Source organism: Anolis carolinensis, chromosome 3 (genome assembly GCF_035594765.1).
Source record: "Anolis carolinensis isolate JA03-04 chromosome 3, rAnoCar3.1.pri, whole genome shotgun sequence".
Classification (NCBI taxonomy): Eukaryota; Metazoa; Chordata; class Lepidosauria; order Squamata; family Dactyloidae; genus Anolis; species Anolis carolinensis.
Genome location: NC_085843.1, coordinates 256786916 through 256808141, shown reverse-complemented (window position 1 = coordinate 256808141; position 21226 = coordinate 256786916). Strand labels below are relative to the sequence as shown.

Below are 21226 nucleotides of genomic sequence, written 5' to 3'. Positions count from 1 at the left end.
GTCATTTAGCCCAACCCCCTTCTGCCTTTGTGCCATGGGGGCCGGATAAATGGCTTTGATGGGCTGCATGTGGCCCCCGGGCCTTAGTTTGGGGACCCCTGGCTTAGGGACTCCATTCTGCCATTTGCTCTTGGGAATGCTTGAATCCATCATTTAGAAGGCTGGAATGCTTTCTCTGCTGCAGAGCTTTCTTTACTGTTTTTCAAGTTTGTCATAGCAGTAATGTATAGCAATTTTTGATACCAAATGAAGTCTTGGGCAAAATAAAATTGCAACCAGTGCCATATCAGAACAGAGAATCCTCTGTTTCAAGATGTCTTCGGACTCAAGTTTAAACAAAATATCTCTAAGAAATTGGCAGGTGCCTTGAAGGTGACTATCAATAGTGTGTAAAATGAAGACTGAATGGTCACTTCACCTGTCTTATTTGGTACAGAATGAGATTTTTTTAATATTTCTATTTAAATCATACTGATTAAAATTGCATCATTATAAAATCATGTGCACATTTAATGCATACCTGTAATGTCTAGTTTACGTTTCTTTCCTTCCTCCCTTTAGGTGTTTTATTTCTGCCTTTTCCTGAGAAATGAAATGTGTGCATTGCCAGATTTTTCTTGTGTCTTGAAGCAGCTTGCTTCATCTTAGCAGGACGGGTAATATTGGCTAGCAAAATCATAACTAGATAAAAGATTTATATTAAACCTGAACATAATAGAAAAATGAAAGGCTGGTCATTTGTTTGTTTATTTATTTGTTTATTAATGTATATCTTGCCCTATATACAAAGTTCTCAAGACAAACAATATACACTTAAAATATTAAGAGTAAAAAAAATTACAGTCTAAAACATATTAAACTATATAACAATTAAAAATTACTAAAACAATTAACACTATGGCTATATACAAATTGGGTAAAATCATTAAACCCCAGACACGTATGAAATATTGTAATAACAACAGCAGCAGCAGCAGCAACTTGTTATATATCTTTCCTCATGGCCCAAGACAGGGTACCATTACCATAAAATATTAAATATGAAGTATTAAAAACACATTCCTATAACATACATATACCAAAATACATAGCACAAAGATTTAAATACAATACTAATAGAATATACATTAAAATTTATAGTTTAAAATTGACTGGGTAGGCCTGCCGGAAGAGATGGGTCTTCAATAATACTAATATATTAATTATAATACTACTGATAATATATAATAATATATATTGATAATACTGTTTTATTGTTATATATTTGTATATTTTAATCTGCATTGTAATGTTTTTAATTGTGAGCTGCTTTGAGTCTCCATATGGAGAGATAAAGTGGGATATAAATAAATAAATATTAATTGTATCTTAAATTTCAGCAGCTCATTTAGCTGTTGGATCTCTATTGGCAGGTCATTCCACAGTCTGGATGCTGCTGATGAAATCATCCTTTGGGTGACAGCTGCCAGTCAGGTTCGGGCTGGCTGAAATATGCATCCTCCAGAGGACCTTAGTGTATGAGATGGATTATATAGGAGGAAAAGATTGTGTAGGTAACTTGAACCATGTAGTGCTTCAAGAAAGGCTTCTAAAGAAGTGGATCTAAATTTTTAAAAAAGATGTGTTTCCAAAATCCAAAATATTCTGAAATCCAAAATTGTGCAAATGAGTGACTGTGTACACAAACTTGGTTTCATGCACAACATTAATATTGTATATAAAATTATCTTCAGATTACCTGTATAAGGCATATGTGAAACATAAATGAATGTTGTATTTAGGCTTGGGTCTCACCTCCAAGATACCTCATTATGTATATACAGTAGAGTCTCACTAATCCAAGCCTCGCTTATCCAAGCCTCTGGATAATCCAAGCCATTTTTGTAGTCAATTTTTTCAATATATCGTGATATTTTGGTGCTAAATTCGTAAATACAGTAATTACAGCATAACATTACTGCGTATTGAACTACTTTTTCTGTCAAATTTGTTGTATACCATGATGTTATGGTGCTTAATTTGTAAAATCATAACCTAATTTGATGTTTAATAGGCTTTTCCTCAATCCGTCCTTATGATCCAAAATATTCACTTATCCAAGCTTCTGCCAGCCCGTTTAGCTTGGATAAGTGAGACTCTACTCTATATGCAAATACCGCTATCCTAAAATCACAAGCACTTCGTATCTCAAGCATTTTGGATAAGGGATACTCAACCTGTCAAACTTTGAGGGCTTGTAAAGAAAGGAAAGCACATATGAATCCTGCAGTCTTTACTTGCAGGAAAAGTCAAATAGTTTAACTGGAGAAGAGATTTTTGAAAGGCACCCAGCAAACAAAGTGAGGGATAAACCCTGGAAGCTGAAATATAGAAGTTGTGATTCAGATCCAAAAACATTCAGACAGAGCCAGACAGAAGAACAGATCCAAAGGTTTTTGAAGCTTAGTGTTCCCAGAGTATTATCAGTTAGATCATGTCTGTATATTTCTCAGCTGTATATTTGTATTCTGGCCAAAGTTCTAAGTTTAATTTGTGTATATGTCCAAAATTTATTTGATCATATTTTATTGTGTACCAGAGCAACTAGATTTTCTCCCTATGAAAATAACCCTTATCCTCCAAAAAAGAGCTATGTGAAAAATGCACAAATACAGTCTACCAGAAAATTGGCCCTGGCATCCATTTTCTTAAAACTAGCTGGCAAGATATTCACAAGCTGGAACGTGTCCAGAGGAGGGTGACTAAAATCATCAAAGGTCTGGAGATTATGCCCTTAAAGAGCTGGGTATGTTTAGCCTGCAGAAGAGAAGGTTGAGAGGAGACATGATAGCCATGTATAAATATTTGAAATGATGTCATAAGGAAGAAGGAACAGGCTTGTTTTCTGCCCTGGAGACTAGAACTCAGAGCAATGGGTTCAAAATACAGTAAAGGAAATTTCACTTGAACATTAGGATGAACTTCTTGACTGTAAAAAATGTTCAACAATGGAAATTTCTGCCTTGGAGTGTTTGGGAAACTCCTTCTTTAGAGGCTTTTAAACAGAGGCAGGATGGTCATCTGTCAGGGTTATTTTGATTGTGCCTTTCCTGTATGACAGGAGGTTGGACTGGATGGCCCATGTGGTCTCTTCCAACTCTATGATTCTATGACTGTAAACACAAACAGATATATTTAGGGGAATATCACAAAAAGAAGAAGAAATTGAGTAAAAACACGTGAGTTTTTGAAAAGTTATTGCCTTTGTTAAGCTCCCGGAATCACAGTCTAGAACTGTTGCCTGTCAAAGAAATATCCAAACAAATCTATAACAGGCTGCTCTATGCACCAGAACAAATATTAACATTGTCTTAAAATGTTTTCTGTCCATAACAGTAATGTTCTCTTTTCTTAGAGTAACCCAATAAAATGTGATTGCTGTGGCAATTATTATATTATGTTCAGAAAAATGCCAAGAATATAATGCAAAATCACTTCACAGTTCAATTTAAATACACACTGTAGCACTATTGCATAGTAAAAGAAAAGGTAAACTGGGTAAACAAGTCTATTTAGTGGTTGTGCCTTTATTAAATTAAACTTTTAATAGTATCACTGGGTTTTTAGTGCATTAACTAGTTACAATTTTAATGTCTTGCTGTGTGATTTTTTTAAAAAGCTAAGCCACCAGAGGATGAATTCTTTAAGAATGTTCTCCCAGGTATGTGTAGAATATTAATTAGGGCTCTCTATTTCTGTTGGATAATAACAATGTCCAAGAACTGAATAGAATCTGTGACCTGTGAAAGAACTATTCATATGCTTTAGACTGTCTTGGAGCATTATTTAACAAGAGAGAACATGGAAACTTTTCACAGTGATCCCAAACATTTCAGCTGTGTATTTCATGGTTTGCTCGCTGTGTCTTCCACACACAGAGAGATTCTCCTCTTCTCCTGAGAAGAATTCAATGCTTTTTATGTTTCTCATGCTTTTTATAATGATTTTTGGTATAGTACCTATGGGCTTTTGATGGTAGTGCTGGTAAGCAAAAGGATTTCTCCTAGTAAGTGAATTTCTTTAGTTTTAATCTTTAAGGCTGTATAAAACAGACTTAACCAATAAGCAATCATTTAATTCTCTCTGTTTAGATTTTGTACAAAAGATAATTAAATTTCACTTAACAGAAGCAGTCAGGATGAAGGACTTCTATGTTTTTGTATAGAGCTTCATTCATTCTCTTTCTCTGTCTTCCTGTCTCCCCTCCCCCTCCTCATTTTGTTCATACTATAAAAATTTCATTGGATGATTCAGAGCAATTACGAAAAAAAATTCTCACAACACAATTTTGCAGTTTTGGACAAGTTTCTACATTCTCAAGATCACCACCAAAGGTCAAATGAGCTGGTATTTATACTGTATGAATTGATGGACAAGCCAATTTGATTTATTGGGTTTGGAGAACGAACTGTTGATCATGTTATATGATTTCTTCAACATGCTGTATGTGCCATTAAACATAATTCTTTGTCCCCCATATTCAGATGTGAAATGATTTTATCATTCACTAAAACTTCTAGCTGATCCCAGAAGACCTCAGGAGAGAATGTAATCATTTTGCACCTGGCTATAGGATCGTGGCCAGATCCTTCTAGTTTTCCCTTGCTTTCCAAGGAATAGCCATGTGAGGCTGGATATATACTTCTATATAATCCAGCACAAAGCAGATAATCTGGATTTTTTATGGAAGTGTAGATCCAGCCTGAGTCTGCAGCAGCTCAGCAGTATATTCAGGGGGTTTAGTAGCACAGTCACATAGACCTATTCTGCTACAGTGTGTCATACACAATTTCAACCAATGAGCATTTAAACTCAAGACCCGTTTTTTTTAGTGTGAGGCTCAGACCATTTCCATCATAGAAATGAAATGTCATTACATCACTGTATAAATGGGACTTGAGCATCCACATATCTTAGTATCCACAGAAAGTTCCTGGAACCAAATCCCAGCAGATGCCAAGGGTCCACTGTATATGTTTAGTCTATAACTGAGGAAGTCATTGACTTTGTGGATCCCCCTCCGAGTTGTCAAAGCAATTAACTGCAGATCTCAAAAGGAGCAAGAAGATAGGAATACTATAATGCAGGATCAGCTGGTGTAGCTTCTACTCATTCTCAGCCTTCCTCTGGGTGAAACACCCGGATCATGAGGCTAATCCAATAGCTGAGTTACTTCTCATGTGATTACTCCCACTTCCCATTGCAGGAGCATAACTTTCAGGCATGCCTCAAGAATAGCTTCCTTCTCGGATTCCAGAGCCCTCCACTTCACCAAAAGTGTGGCAAAGTGTTCAGTGTATCTGCTATTTTCCTCCCTCTTGTTGGCCTTGTTGGAAGAGAAGGTCCAGCAACTTCAACTTCCTTCTCTCTTAATATTCCTGACCATAGGATAGTGCTCAGTGTTAGACTAGATTGCCCTTGTTGTCTCTCTGATTCTATTTTTTATTATTTTTTTGCAAAGCTTGATGAAGTAATTTTGTTGGACTGCTGCTGTTCTGGGAGTCACGGAATGAAAATGTTTTATTCAACATTTTTTGTAGTTTTCACATCATTCACATCTTTTCCTTTACACAAAATGCTAGCAACCCACTCTTTGGACATTTCAGTTCCTCTTTATTACAAACCTTCCTCTTTCTTATCCTTGTACCAACCATTTTTCATCATGATTACTTCCTGTTTGCTTTCTTTTTAAAGCCTGTGATTCTGCAAAAGAGAATGTATGAAAATATTTGTAGTAGTGATCAGATTCCTTTTGAGAACATAAGGTCAGAAACATCAGTTTATATTTGATAATATTAGTTTAGAAAGTATTACAAAATTTCTCTGTGTTGGCTAAAGACAAGAGGTCAGGGAAACAAAAAGAAAGAGATTTGTGCTATTCATTACTACTACCATATTTTCCATGACATGTTTGAAAGCAAACTGTTGCACTGAAACTAAATAACTGACTCTAGGACAGTCCATGCAGTCAATTTCATCTCCCCACCATGCTCTCCAGGGATGCATCATGCAGAGAATGTTTCATATTAACTGAGCTTTCAACAGATGCAGCTGTTACTTCTCAGGAATGATTCCTGTTATCATGGTGCTGCAAATTGTGTTGCTGTGATTACAGAAATTGCTGCTAAAAAAGCCCAACTGTATCTGTTGGGATTCTACTTTGTTTTAGCGATTCTCTGTGTGAATGCATCCCCAGGGACTCTTGGGGACTGTCACATGGAGACAAATTTGAATCTGTGAATAACCCCATGGCTTGTTTGATCTTTGCTGCATGCACATATAATCCCTTGTACATACAGGTTTACACTTCTTTAGGAATTCAGGGAATCAATAAGCAACATAACAGTCTGTGGGCAATTTCAGACAAGCGACCTCATCAGACGGGGGTAGAATCGACGGCACGCTCCAGTTCGCTTTCCTTTTAATCACAGAGCTTGCCGGCTTTCATTACAGGTACTTCTGGTGGGGTTCCATGCTTAAAGGGAAGGCACTGTGGTGGCAACATGGGAGGCTTCCTGTATTCCACAGGAACAATGGGAGTAAGCCGGGTGGTCGACACTTCTCCCCGTAGGATGGTGATTTGGCTAAATCGTGCAACGCTCGACGATGTGCACTACCAGAATCACCATGGAGATCACGTGTGTCTATTACTTTAATAGTGGCTGATTGTATGCACGGTTCTCACCTTCTTACATTCAATTCACATATTGCATATAGCAATCAAACAAAGCGGAAGATTTCTTCTTTGCTGCCAGATTTAATGGTTTTAAGATCCGATTTAATGGTTTTAAGTTACAGGTTATTTTGATTAACCATTAGAAGGAACTTCTTGAAAGTAAGAGCAGTTTGACAATGAAACTAAAGGCCAAGACTGGTGGTTGGGGTCTTCTTCTCTAGATGTCTGCAAAAAGAGGTTGCAGGGGACAATCAGTTGAAAATTCGCTATTGGACTAGATGGCCCATGTGACCCTTTCCAACGCTGTGCTTCAATACCTACCCCACCTGTTGCGGACACTGCCAGCACTTTATCCTTTTGACAATAAATGTGATTATTTAAGTTTAATTCAACCACCATTGCTTTTTTAAATTTATGTGTATTTGACCCTGACAAAAGAGTGCACAGCCCCACTCTCCTATTCCGCCAGCCCACTATAATGAAATGGGGATAAATCAATTTGTAAAGTCCTTTCCACTTTGTGTTCTCCTCCTCAGCTTCTGGTATTAATGACTTCTGGCCATCTTGCTGAAGAGAACTGCCACCATTACTGCAATGGATAATCCTACAGACTACAGTTGGTTATAACTCCAGATACTGTAACTGGCAGGATGGCTAACTTTGTGAGGTTGATCATATCACCAAAAAACAAAAAAACAAAAAAAAAAACAAAAACAAAAAACAAACACACACACACACACACACACACACACACACACACACACAAATTTGGCCTAGATTCTGCATAATGTTTTACTTGTGCAAATTGCTCCAGTTGCATATTGCTCCATCTATGGTAGACTGCCTACTGGTCCTGAGTACTTGGGCTGTGCATGCTCTGTGGTGAAAATGGCCTCAAAACTGCTGCCAACCACTCTTTCATTACTCACACCTCTCTCTATCAACCACTATGCTGGGCCATCCATCCTCTCTGTGGATGCTGCCTTCCTTGGAGGAAGTTACAAAAGAAGCAATACCTTTTCCATAAATTGGTATACAGTATGTGACTATAAATCCAAGTCATGCCTGTGTATATCACAGACAGATTTCCACCCAATTCTTTGGTTTTTCTATAAGAATAGTGATGTGAAGGGATCTGTTCAATGCTATATACAGCTCCATGTCTCTAATCCTGTATTGCTTAGCATAGCTTGTCAGTTTGTTGAGACATGTGCCAATGCTCTTCCAGCCTACTGAATAGCTTCTGTATGGGGATCAATCAGGTTAGCAGAGGCATCTGGCTACATCTTTGTAGCTAGAGACAAAATTATTATACCAGCACAGAGATCCATGGAAGACTCCTCAGCACTGATATCATCATTTTGCATCTAGTCATCGAAAGGTGCTTCTGTGATCCTGCCCATTCCACACATAACAGGGAATGGCCATGCAGGAGGCTTCAGAGGCTTTTCAGTGAGGGCAAAGGGAGGAAAATATTAATGCATAAGTTTCCAACATGAAGGGAATGAGAGGGAGGAAGGGAATAGGAACCCACACAGCAGCCAAAGAAGGTCATACACACATGTATAGAAAACCTGTGTAGGTATATGTCCCCAATAGAATGCCAACCCAATTAAATGAAGACCATGCCCTGTCTTTCCAAGTGGCAAATCTTAAAGGGAACACATAAAAGAGATTGCAGGCATTGTGTTCCAGGGAATTCAAGTTCTTATGGAGGTGGGTTGCAACTACTGTTCTTTATGGAATCCGTATTCAGTGTGAATAATGGATTCTGCTTAATATCTGTGGTAAAGCTGGAGATGTGGTACTGTAGTTGGTGGCGCCATTAGGAATATGTATGTAGTATGTATGTATGTATGTATGTATGTATGTTACATCCCACCTTTCTCTTATATAGGCCCAAGGCTGACATAATCATGAGGGTATACAAGTACGTTGAAAAAAGATAGGTGAGCTATGACTAAATAGGATGACCCCAGATACTCCTATACCACTCTCCTATACTACTCTCACAACGAAAAAACAATGCATCAATTAGAGAGTATGGAGGAAAGCCATAGCTGTTTATTATATGAAGGAGGGAAATTTCATAAAAAAACAAGCATGAATAGTGAAGATGATTTCTTACAAGATTATACAGTTGGGATCAAGTTGTACTGTTGCTAGATAAGATAGTACACTGAGTTCCACTCAAGGCATGCTTTATGCTCCCTTTTTGAACAATTTGCCATGAAAACAGTTTTAAAATAAAAGATTTTAGGTTTGAGGCATGCTTAAATAATTAATTTTTGGCATTCTCAATGAAAGTGAGAGTTTTGCAATTATTTCCTACCTATTACACATGAACTTGTATCAATGACTGTATTAATAAAGATAGATAGTTAAGACTTCCTGAGTATTTCTTTCTTTGTCTTGTTTGATTTGTCTCACATTTTTGTAAACAAAGTGAATTACTGGCATGGCTTAAATAAACCACAGTTTAAGCAGTGGTATGCCCAAAAATATTAAATGGAATTTTGTTTTTCTCTTCCAAATTGCTTTGTATTCCTCACAGAGATTGAAAACAAGCCACCTTTCCAGAGCAACTGTTATTTTATGCCAAAGATGACCAAAGGAAAAAAAATAACCTTGTTGCATCTCCTGTTGTCTGTAAAAATTCCCAAGATCCCTTATGGGATATCTAACAGGGAATGTATTTTGTTAGTTGTGGCTCATAAAATATTTTCCTTCCTATCACTTCTGTCACTTGTGAAAGCTCATAGTGCAATAGATAAACTGTCAAAAAATAATTAAGAAAAATGCTGACAAAGCCATTACAGCAAAGAATTATACTTTTTATGGTGACTGTTTTCATCATCTACAGTCAGTCCCTTGGCAGATATAAATACAGGTGTTATCACCTCATTGTGGATGATGATGATGTGTTGAATCAATGATAGCAAAAGCTGCTGTTTTGGGGAAGGTTGAGAAGGAAGGAAAGTCATATATTACAGAGACATGGACAAGAACCCTGACGAGTTAAAACAGAAAACAGACTCACAATGCCTTTCTCTCTCCATCTCTATGTATAAAGTCTTGTCTACATCTGTCTACTTTATCTTCTCTCTTTCCTAGATAGATACATACTTATATTCAGCATACAATCTACTAGTTGCAAAGATAGTAGAACTGGTAGTGAATGTGTGGCTCTCTAGATCATTACATTCCCTCAACTTTGTGAAGTAAATGTGGTGTTGGAATTTTTCCTCATGAGTATATGTTTTTTTTTTAAAAAAAATAACAACTTCTCTATCATAAATTCTTAAAGGAAATGGATTTTAGACTAAATTTATTGCACTAGCTTAGAGTGGCTGAACAGGATTTCTAGCCTTTGCATTTGATAGGGAATAATGTAAGAGGACAGGAATTCTTATGGGAAGCCTGAGTATTAAGAGTTTTATCCCTGTGAAAAGGCATTAGAAAATTAAAACCAAATGCATTAGCGCTACAACCTCTGAGCTGGGGAACAGAAGCAGCAATTTATGGGACTGCACATAATCAAGTGCTTTAGTGCTGGCACCAAAGTTCAGAAAACTCAGTTTTTCATATCCCAGAATCCCACAGCTAGCATACCCAATAGCCATGCTAAGTATGGGATTCTGAGAGTTGTGCAAAATAAGTAATGTTTACAGGTTCAGATATGGGAACTAATAAATCTATTCATTATTTGACAGAAAAGACAATATTATGGAGGTTCACAGCTATACTGGTCCAAGCTAAAGCAAAGGTAGGACCATAAAAGGCTAATTCTGACATTTCAACCCCCTAGTGGATGGTGACTTAGAATAACTTCATAAAGAGCTGTAAACATCCACTCCATTGCATATTAAAATCAACAGAAATTACAGGTCAGTTTTACTTCTTCATCATTTGACAACTCAATATAATCCTCCACCATCCTTGAATGAAGAAGGTAAATTTCAGGTGTGAATGCAGGAAAGACCACGTAGTTCATGCATTTTTGTCTTCCAAGATTGGCAAATATAGAAATGAGAACATCTGAGTTGCACTTTGTAACGGATTAGCTGACCTTACAAAGTTTTATGCCTTGCTTGCCAAAACTAAGTAGAGCAAGGGGGACGAGCAATCAGGCAGCCATTACTGGAAATGCAGTCTGATTGGCTGATGTAAATGAGGAGAGTTGCTTAGCAACTAGAGATGGGCAGAGCTAAAGTGACAGTTGGAGCTATGCAGTCTTAGAATTCTTTTCAGTTGAGGTTGGTTTTTGAAGTGTGAAGACAGAGATAAGTTTTTGGGAACTGTGTTTTTAAAAGGAAACCTCTTTGAGGAATATAGTTAAAGCCTTCAGGGAAAAAAGGTTGAGAACTATACTGAGACTCTATAGTTTAGAGTGCTGGTGTTAAATCCCAGGAGAAATGGATTTAAAAGTTTATATTGTCCTGTTTATATTTCCTGACTTGCATAATGATAGGTCCAGTTGTTTTGTAGTAACTGTGGAGATATCTGCATTGGATGCTTAGTCTTTACACCAGTACTACACATTTCTGATAATTATTACCATCAGAAAGTCTCCACATGATATAGTGTTTCTCAAAACTTCAGCTAGTAAAGCAAGTGCTCAGGAATTCTAGGAGTTGAATTCAATTCTGGGGAATTGAAACTGAAAACAAAGCAAATGTGTGTAAATAAGAATATAAACAAGTATCTGGAAGATCAGGGATCAGAAGGTTGAACAACACTAGTACAGAAGACTGACATTGTAGACCCTATAAAGAGGTAATATGATAGCAGAATTCTGTAATTATGTTAAATGATATTTGATTTATTTTTATCCTGTTAGAAGATTGGAGTGAAATTGTATTTCCAATAAATACATGTGTATATATATGTGTGTGTGTTTTTTCTGTTCTCAAATAGTCAGATACAAACTACAGTTGATGTACCTGTTCCTGAGTTGTACCAGTTAAAATGCAGATGAAATATTTGAAGGCTCTCATGTGAATTCCAGAGGGTAACTATTTTAAATGAGCTGCAGCAAAAATAACAAAAAAATTATATGGCATCATAAAGACTAACCATTATTATAGCCTACACTTTTTGGAGACTCCAGTTTACAAAACATCATGCCATCTTAAATGTATTGATCCCATTTATTACAACCAGACACTTGTTTTTTATGTTTTAACAAAAGACATAAGCAACAAAAAATTAAAATCTGTTATTCATGTTAGAATACGAAAATCTCTCAGACATACATTTTATTCCCACTGTTTTTACACTTCACATGATTTTTTAAAAAGAAATCTTATGACTTTTCTGGTTTATTTATTTATGTGTTCTTTAAAATGCACCCTTTGGTTGGAAATGTGCAGACAATCAATAAAAGCATCCGAGTTCAAAGTATTCTTGTTTTTGTATAAATCCTTCCTATCACCTGCTGTTTGTTGCTCTTTGCTTATGTCATGAATCCCACCGGATTTCTAGAAACTTAACTGGACCTCTATAAATGGCCATGCCTATTCATTTCCCATGTACTCTTCTGTCCCCACTGCTTCTGATGTGAAACAGATTTGAAGTTTCTGAAGAGTAGAGGTCAACATGAAAGCTGTTTTCTTTTTTCTTTTTTAAACCCTCTGACATTCAACTTTCTCATTTGTTAAGTTCTGGTTTCTATTATACTTGAGAATGACATCATAAATGTAAAACTAATTCTGCAGTAAGTTGTAAATTTCATTTTGAGTGAGAATGTCTCATTTACCACTTCCTTCAGACAGTAAACTGACACTAGAATCTCATGAGAATTAGAGAAACCGAACATCTTTGAAGCAACTGAGAAATACAAGCTCTTTGTTGACTTTTTCTATGTTCCAAATGTGGAGCACAGATTGTGTGAAGACTTTAGTTCTACTGTTGCAAGGTTTGCACATCTTTTATCTTGTGGTGTGGCTCTCTGTACTAATAATGATTCTTGTAGAGCAAGATAAGTATTGCTCAACAATAAGGATTTCACACTCCAAAATTAATGAGTTTTGAAATCTTTTATATTGTTAGATTTTTTTTAAAAAAGGATGGGTAGGAATAGTAAAAATCTGTCTATACATTATTAGCAGGATACTTTGAAATGAATAAGCTTTACATAAGAGTTGCATAGTATAAATCAATGTTAGTACTACGTAGGCAAGATCGGTCTTGCACAACTGAACCAAGGGACCAAATATACAACCTCATGAACAACCAAATGTGTGTGTGTGTATGCACACACATCCATTTGCACTGCACATACATGGACAATTGTGCTTCTGCAACCTTGAAATGAATGTGGCCATTGTGCATCAGACAAAAAAGTCTGATAATTTCTGTAGAAGAACTTTTCCATGCATAGTACACTAAAAGAATTCCAGCCATAAGATTTTATTATTTCATTGCATCATTTCTAAGAATCATATGATCACAGAGTTAGAAGCACCACAAGTGTCATCCAGTCCAATCCCTTGCCATGCAGGAACACCCAATCAAAGCACATGGACAAATGGCCATCCAGCTTCTGCTTAAAAGCTTCTATAAATGGAGACTCTACCATGCTCCAAGGTAACATCTCCCATTAGGAAGTTTTTCTAATGTTTAGGTGGAATTTCTGCAATGTGAATCTATTGCTCCATGTCCTAATCTCTAGAGCAGCATTCATTATTTCTTTAGAAATCTTGTAGGTTTGTAATTGTTCTTCACAGAGATATGGAGTTAATATTGGTAAGTGATGATAAGAACAACACTGAGAGAAGGGCTTCCAATAGATATACTAAATCCTAGTCAGATTACAGTGAGAAAATACACTTCTTCAGAAAGTCTAAACCCAAGTCACATTGGATTTCATAACTCATAACCAGATGAATTATGTCTGGACACAGATTGCCAGACAGGGAAACTGTTGTATCAAAAGAGTCTATAATTAGCTCCAGTCAATAGTCTGCACCATTTTGGACCAGTTGTAATTTTCAAGCAGATTACAAAGATAGTCTCACATACAATACATTCATAAAAGTGGATGTAACTGAACAAAGCTGGTGCATGTTTTTCTCTTGGCCATCTGTAAAGAGAGGACTTCCATTGTATAAAGGTAAGGTAAAGGTTTTCCCCTGACATTAAATCTAGTCATGTTTGACTCTGGGGGTTGGTGCTCATCTCCATTTTTAAGCCAAAGAACTAGCGTTGTCCATAGACACCTCCATGGTCATGTGGCTGGCATGACTACATGGAGCGCCGTTACCTTCCCACCAGAGTGGTACCTATTGATCTACTCACATTTGCATGTTTTTGAACTACTAGGTTGGCAAAAGCTGGGGCTAACAGCATTAGACATCTGTATCCTCATCTGCTTTTTAACAAACAAAAAGCACCAGTTAGGTTTCAAATGGTTTATCTTTATTCAATTCATTGCTAGCATCAGGAAATAAATCCTGCTTCCTTTGATTAAGATAGAAAGGAGAGACAGATTTGATGCCCACATAGAGAGGAGAGAAACGATGAATTGAATGCCTGTGCATGGATACTGGAATCATTGCAAATAGGCCTGCTCCTGCTGCTGGGACCAGTGGCCATGTTACCATCCCTTCAGTGGCAATTCATGATCAGTTAGGATTTCAAATCAAATAAAGAAACCCTAAACAAATAGATGAGTTTTTCACATGGCTACTGAGTGAACAACTTGTAGTATAACTGACAGATATGGCAACGGTGGACAAGGCTAGGCTACACAGTGGGATTTCTGTCCTTCCCTTGTAGATGGTTTGAATATATAATGAAGTTTATCTGATCAGCCACATACCAAATCCAACAGCTGTAGACACTTCTTCAAATCTTCACCAAAAATGCATGAAGATCCAATGATAGAGTATTAGCAGAGACAACGGACATATCTACAATGCAGGTGGGTCCAGTAGATCTGATCTTCTTTTCCTATCCAGTGGATAAAAGAAGAAGCCTACCATTAAAGTACAGGCAAATTTCAAATTGTATTGCCCCAATTTACAACACTTCAAATGTACATTTCTTTAGAAATAAACTTTTAAAGTGTCTAGCTCTCCCAGCATGCCTATATGGTTGAACAAGATGGGAAAGCAAGGAGGAAAGTGTTAGCAAGAGAATGAGAGGGAGGCGGTTGGGAGCTGGACATGGAGTTTTGACTGGTAATAAGAGGTGACTGGGTTGCATTTCTGTCTAAATTGAGGGAGAGGAGAAGCAACTGCAGTCTTGACACTGCTGGAAGAAAAGTGTTTCTTTTTCTGCTTAGAAGGATGTGTGTGTGAAGAAGTATGCAAGAGCTTCCCAAAAGGTAAAGGTTTACCCTTGACATTAAGTCAAGTCATGTCCGACTCTGGGGTTGGTACTCATCTTGAAAAGCCAGCATTGTCCGTAGACGCCTCCTGGGTCATGTGGCTGGCATGGCTGCATGGAGCACTGTTACCTTCATGCCGGAGCAGTACCTATTGATCTACTCACATTTGCATGTTTTCAAACTGCTAGGTTGGCAGAAGCTGGGGCTAAGAATGGGAGCTCACCCCACTCCTTGGATTTGAACTACTGACCTTTCGGTCAGCAAGTTCAGCAGCTCAATGGTTTAACCCCCTGTGCCACCAGGGACTACGAGCTTCCCATAAACAACTGATCTATTGCTTTGTGAATAGAATGCTGGACTAAACAGGTCTGATCTGGCATGGCTTTGCTTATGTTTTTAGAGAATTTAAAAAAATAAAAGCACTTCTCAAGCTCTAACCTTATGTATGAGTCAGCAGAGGTCTCAGTTTTAAAGGTTTGACAAAATTAACATCAACAACATCTCCCTCAAATGCTTGAATCTAATTAAACGACCATATTAAAGATTCTTTGGATGTGAAGAAGTTGTGGCAGTTTGAAACTCAGGAGGCTTGATATGCTTTTCCCATGATATGTCAAGCCCATTACAGTGGAAGGAACTACTAATGTGACATTACTGACATAATGTGATGCATCTAACCACCTGAATGAAGCATCAGGCAGAAGGAATTTCTCTCTTGCAAAATGAAAGGGGGAAACAATCTGGGTGAAGTGGAACATAAATCCTTTTACATAGTTTAACACAAATTTAATTATCAAGTGTTTGTAAATGTTCAACCAATTAGGCAGCTTGATTGGCTGAAGACTCTGGGATTTATTGCTTTGAAGATAGATTATCTTGTGAAAGTGAAAGGCCTATATTATGCAGGCGGCTTCGTGTAGCTGCTCATGAGGAAGCATTCCCTTAAAATGCTATTATTGAGAGAATGGACAGTGCTTCAAACAACCCAATTTTGTCTTAAAGCAAAGCTTCTGGCCTATAAAAATAAACAAACCACTACACTCAGTATTAGGTAGTCAGTTGTTTTAATGTACTACCAGATTTTCACTATTACCATTCAATACACACTGGGAAACCATTCTATCTTTTATGAGTAAGTTTGTTTTGTCCCAATCTGGTGGAGACAGTCCTGATTAATCCTCTCATGTCCCATGTTTTCAGCTGCATAAAAATGTCCCATATGTTCTTCAACAACAGCTTTTCCCCTTGTCTCCAGCTTACTTCATTCTTGTAAGCTGCCAATGACATGCAAACTAGTTTGTGTTCAACTCAGAAGGGGGAAGATTAGAAGGAGCAGAATCTTGTCCTTCCCAGTTGGCTTAGAAAAATGCAAACTGCTGCAGCCCCTCCTAATTTGTGCATTCTTTCTAATTAATAAGTGTTGGTATCTTGACCACATTCTGATGTTGCTTTGCCAACATCTTCTAGTTTTCAACTGTAAAATAAGCCTTGAAAATGCTGATTTATTATCAGTAAATATTATATTTTTATACCTGTTTTATATTCCTGTATACCTGGGGTCACTGAAAAATGTCTTGGGGATGAAAGTGGAAAAAGTTAAAGAAGCCCTACTCTACATGTTTTTTGGCCTATACCTTCCATCAGCCTTAGGCAGTAGAGGTAATTTTTTAAATTGTGTCAGAAATGAATTGAGAACATTCTGCAAGTTGCTTCTGGTGTGAGAGAATTGGCTGTCTACAAAGACAGGGCATGCCTAGATATGTTACTATCCTGCTGGGAGGCTTCTCTTATGTCCCTGCATAGGAAGCTAGGGCTGACAGACGGGAGCTCACCCCATCTCGCAGATTTGAACCACCAACTCTTTGGTCAGCAGTTCTGCTGGAACAAGGGTTTAACCCATTGTGTCATCGCAGCCCAGTAGAGCTAATGGTAAAATGTTATAGTAGACGCAGTTCCAACTACAACTGGAGGTCCACAGGTCAACACTAGTTCTGCTGGCTTCCATGAGACGCTTGCCCAGGCACAGATGTTCATGTTAATTATCCTGCATACCAATGTAATGCAATGGCTAAAAGACTGATTCATATATGAGAAAGTTTCTGGGTCAAATCATGCCTCAGTTACTCCTTATTTTATTGTAGTTGATTCCATTTGTATATCACATGCACAACAGGCATATTATAAAGATACTGATCTACTTTAAATGACAGCTTAAATACTGAAGACATTAAGGAGGGGACAACATGAATTTGTCCCATCCCCAACTTCCATCGTTGGGATGCAGGATAAGACATTTGAAAAGGGCACAATGTGCAGCCAGCTACAGATTTACTCCATACACCCAGAATTTGTCATTGTCAGGATGTCGAGTTTTGTATAACTCTTAAATGCATTCACATATATCTGTGCAGGAGAACTTTTTCAGTTTTCCTGTTGAGCACATGGGCTTCTGAGAGCTGGGACACTATGGTAAGTGATGTAGTAAGCCATGTGAACATGTGGAAAAACTTGTATGAAAAACAATTATATAACCAACCATGATTGTACTCTACACCTTTTTTCAACTAAAAAAAAATTGGGAGAAAACCGATCCAACCTTGCATGGGCTGCAGTCCTACATAGACTTAACCTGGATATAGGCTTTGGGGGCACCCAGTGGCACAGTGGATTAAACTGCTGAGCTGCTGAACTTGCTGACCGAAAGGTTTGTGGTTCAAATCTAGGGAATGGGGTGAGCTCCTGCTGTTAGCATCAGCTTCTGCCAACCTAGCAATTCAAAAACATGCAAATGTGAGTAGATCAATAGGTACTGCAGGAAGGTAACAGCACTCCATGCAGTCATGCTGGCCACATGACTTTGAAGGTGTCTATGCATAATGCCAGCTCTTCCGTTTAGAAATGGAGTCCAGAGTCGGACATGACTAGACTTAATGTCAGGGGGAAACCTTTACCTTTACTAGGCTTTGGGGGAAAAATGTGACTTTCTTTTGACTAAACACATACAATGTTTTAAGCATGTGAAAGGTTGTATTACACATGTTGTCCAAAGGAAAACTTACAGTCTGTGGAACGGATGGGACATGAACAAGATTGCACTTGTATGACAGAAGCGGAGTTTTAAAAAGTTTCTTTTGGGGACCACAACTTCCACATTCCCCCAAGCAGCTATAGCCCAGATGAGGAACTTTTATATGCTGTGGGGAGAAGAAAGGGCAGAACTAGCCAGTTTATGTTGGATTTGTAAACGCAGCTATTCTTCTTCAAAAGGCAGATGATAACTTTGTTTGCAGAGGAAGGTGTAGTCATGTTCTTTGCTTTTTCACCTCAATTTTATCCTCTTGGCTTTCTGCTTCTTTTCCTGTTTTATGTGGAAAATAGTAGAGCAAAACTGGACCAAACATAAGAGAGACAAACAGAGAGAGAGAAAAAAATTCTGATATCAAAGGATATTTTATTCTCATAGAAGCACATAAAAAGATTTTTGTTATAAAGGTATTGACTCCCATTGACTTCACAGTGTGCTTTAGATGAGCTTCTTTTGTTAAACGCCCAAGCGCTGATAAGAGAAAATCAGCCAGACAGCACCCAAACATATAAGGGATGTTTCAGAAATGTCTGAGTCACAGGAATGAGAATCTAAAGGCAGCCCCTGATTGAAAGCATATGGCAATCCTTTTTCTTGGAAAGATTTGACACCTTTCTTTGAGGGCTATTAAGCAATTGCCAAGTATTTAAAGACATGCCTGGATGATCAGCAAATATAACTGAGGGTTGTGAAACTGCCCATAAGATTCTGCAACTGTCCTTCTGTTTGCTGATGGCTGAAATATAAAATGTATGCGTGGCTGACTACATAATGTGCAACATGTATATTTTGTAAGTAAAAGGTTCACATACACATGAGCACACACAAACATTTCCTATGTCATACCTCTTGCTTTCAAGAAAACTTGCTTCATCCATGGCATTCATTACATCCAAACCATTTTAGAAATCACAAAAAAAAATCTCTCTCTCTCTCTCTCTCTCTCTCTCTCTCTCTCTCTCTCTCTCTCTCTCTCTGTCACACACACATTCATGAACAAGCTGGCATATAGCTGGAAAATATCAACAAAATTACATGCAAAAATAGCAATCTAATTTTGAAACAATTCATAGAATTTTTCCTGAGGAGCACAACAAATTAGTTCTAATTATTTTAAGGTTTATCAGAGGGACAAAGGGGGGATGTAAAGGGGAAAATACAATATTTTCCTGTCACTTTCAACAAAAATGCACTCTTCAATATTTCTGCACTTGGCATGAAGGAAACAAGCAAAAAAGAAGTATTAAAACTAGTTATTTCACCCCAGATCCTAAGTATATGGTCTTAGTTCTTATTCATTTCCTGCTGCAACCTGAGCTTTGCACTCAGTCCTCTTTGTTACAGAAATAATGCATTCTGTATACATTTCCCTGTCTCCTTTTCCCACAACAGCATTTGCTTCTTTTTCCAGCCTATCTCCTTAACCTTCTAGCTGTCCATCCCTCTGATATTCCCTAAGATATCTGATATAAAAATGTTACCTTTGCTTTTTGTCAGCCCTGCCATTGCTCCTTGTGTTTGTATGTGTGGTGGATGCTGCAGAAATCAAAGCTCTCACCAAGGAAGTCAGCTGTCTCTATGAAGGGGAAAAAACTCTTGCACTTGCAAACAGCCTCCAGGAGCAGCAGAGAGTGTAGAATGAGCCGGCTTTGGTTATTTGAGATATATGTGCCATTGGGATTCCAATAATACTTCTTCAGCAGGTTCCAGCCTTTCAGCATGTGTGGATGGAGGTGGCAAGAAAACCAAGATGCATTTACCAGACTCTAATGAAATATATGTACAAATGGTCTCCAAATATAAGCATGGGTTCAAACCCCACTTCTGACACATCTCAGTTGAGGGTTAGCATAGTGCAGTGCTCTGTGTTGGATTAGGACACTGGAAGATCAGAGTTTGACTCCCTTTTGACCATGGGAACTATGGGGTGGACGTGGGCAAGTCACACTCTCTTTGTTTAAGAGGAAGGCAATGGCAAGCCTCTTTTCAACAAATGTTGGCAAGAAAATCCTGTGATAGGCTCACTTTAATGTTGCCATGAGTAAACAAATTACTTGACACCACACAAAACAGCAGTACAAGCCTGGGAAATTTATTTATTGCTCTCAGAACTCACCAGATCTGAATCTAATGTCTCTATTTTCATATTCTTCTATCTCCAGCATTTTACCAGCAATTCCTGAGTTACCAATTTGAATCAATCCACTGTCCACACAGGACATCACCACTATCACCTTTTCCCTTATTTCCCTATGGACCATTCCCTTGTCACCACTGTTATTATTCCTGGCCATTACAGGTGTCTTGTTCTGATATCAAATGAGGCCCCTTCCACACAGCTGTATAAAATCCACATTGGACTGGATTTTATGGCAGTGTGGACTCAGATAATGCAGTTTAAAGCAGATAGAGTGAATTATCTGCCTTGATATTCTGGGTTATATGGCTTTGTGGAAGGGCAACTGAAGGTGGGGTCAGCATCTCCTGATGTCACAAGAGGGGTGTCCACTGCAGCTAGGAGCTTGCATTGATCTCTGGGGCTGGCTATGTGTGGTGACAGTGACACAGATGGTGAGACGATGACAGTCAAGTGGGGCTGATGCAGTCAGTCCTCTGAGATGGCATTGGTGCTTTCCCCTGTCCACCCTCAATTTATCCATTGGTCATATAAAAATCTATAATTTAGGTCCCCAAACCACCCCTTGATTTATACATGAGGTTGACTTATACATGCATATGCATGGTAAATGAAAGTCATGTTTAGAGTTGGATCCCATCTCCAAGATATTTTTATAGACATTTATGAAATATAGGTATTCCAAAATTCAGAAACACTTCTGGCCTCAAGCATTTTGAATAGGGAGTATCCAACCTCTATCTATTGGAAAGAAATTATAAAGAGACAAATCACCGATGAAGAAGAAGAAGAAGAAGAAGAAGAAGAAGAAGAAGAAGAAGTTTATTTATATCCCACCTCCATCTCCCCCGAAGGGGACAATAAATAAAACAACAATAAACTTTACATTGGGATGCAATGTTCAAGAACCAGCTCCCGTGAACTGAATTTCTAACAAATCACTCCACTGAACTCTTT

At 37.9% G+C, this 21226-nt stretch overlaps 1 long non-coding RNA gene across 1 annotated transcript; it reads right to left on the bottom strand.

The window, feature by feature from the left end:
* Positions 1-725: 725 nt before the first annotated feature.
* LOC103278190 (uncharacterized) lies at positions 726-20879 on the bottom strand. Its single transcript, XR_505866.3, has 5 exons — positions 19614-20879; positions 18107-18435; positions 14538-14668; positions 5664-5742; positions 726-3152 (listed from the first exon to the last, which is right to left on the bottom strand). It is a non-coding gene; the product is annotated as an uncharacterized LOC103278190 (long non-coding RNA).
* Between the last annotated feature and the right edge of the window lie 347 nt (positions 20880-21226).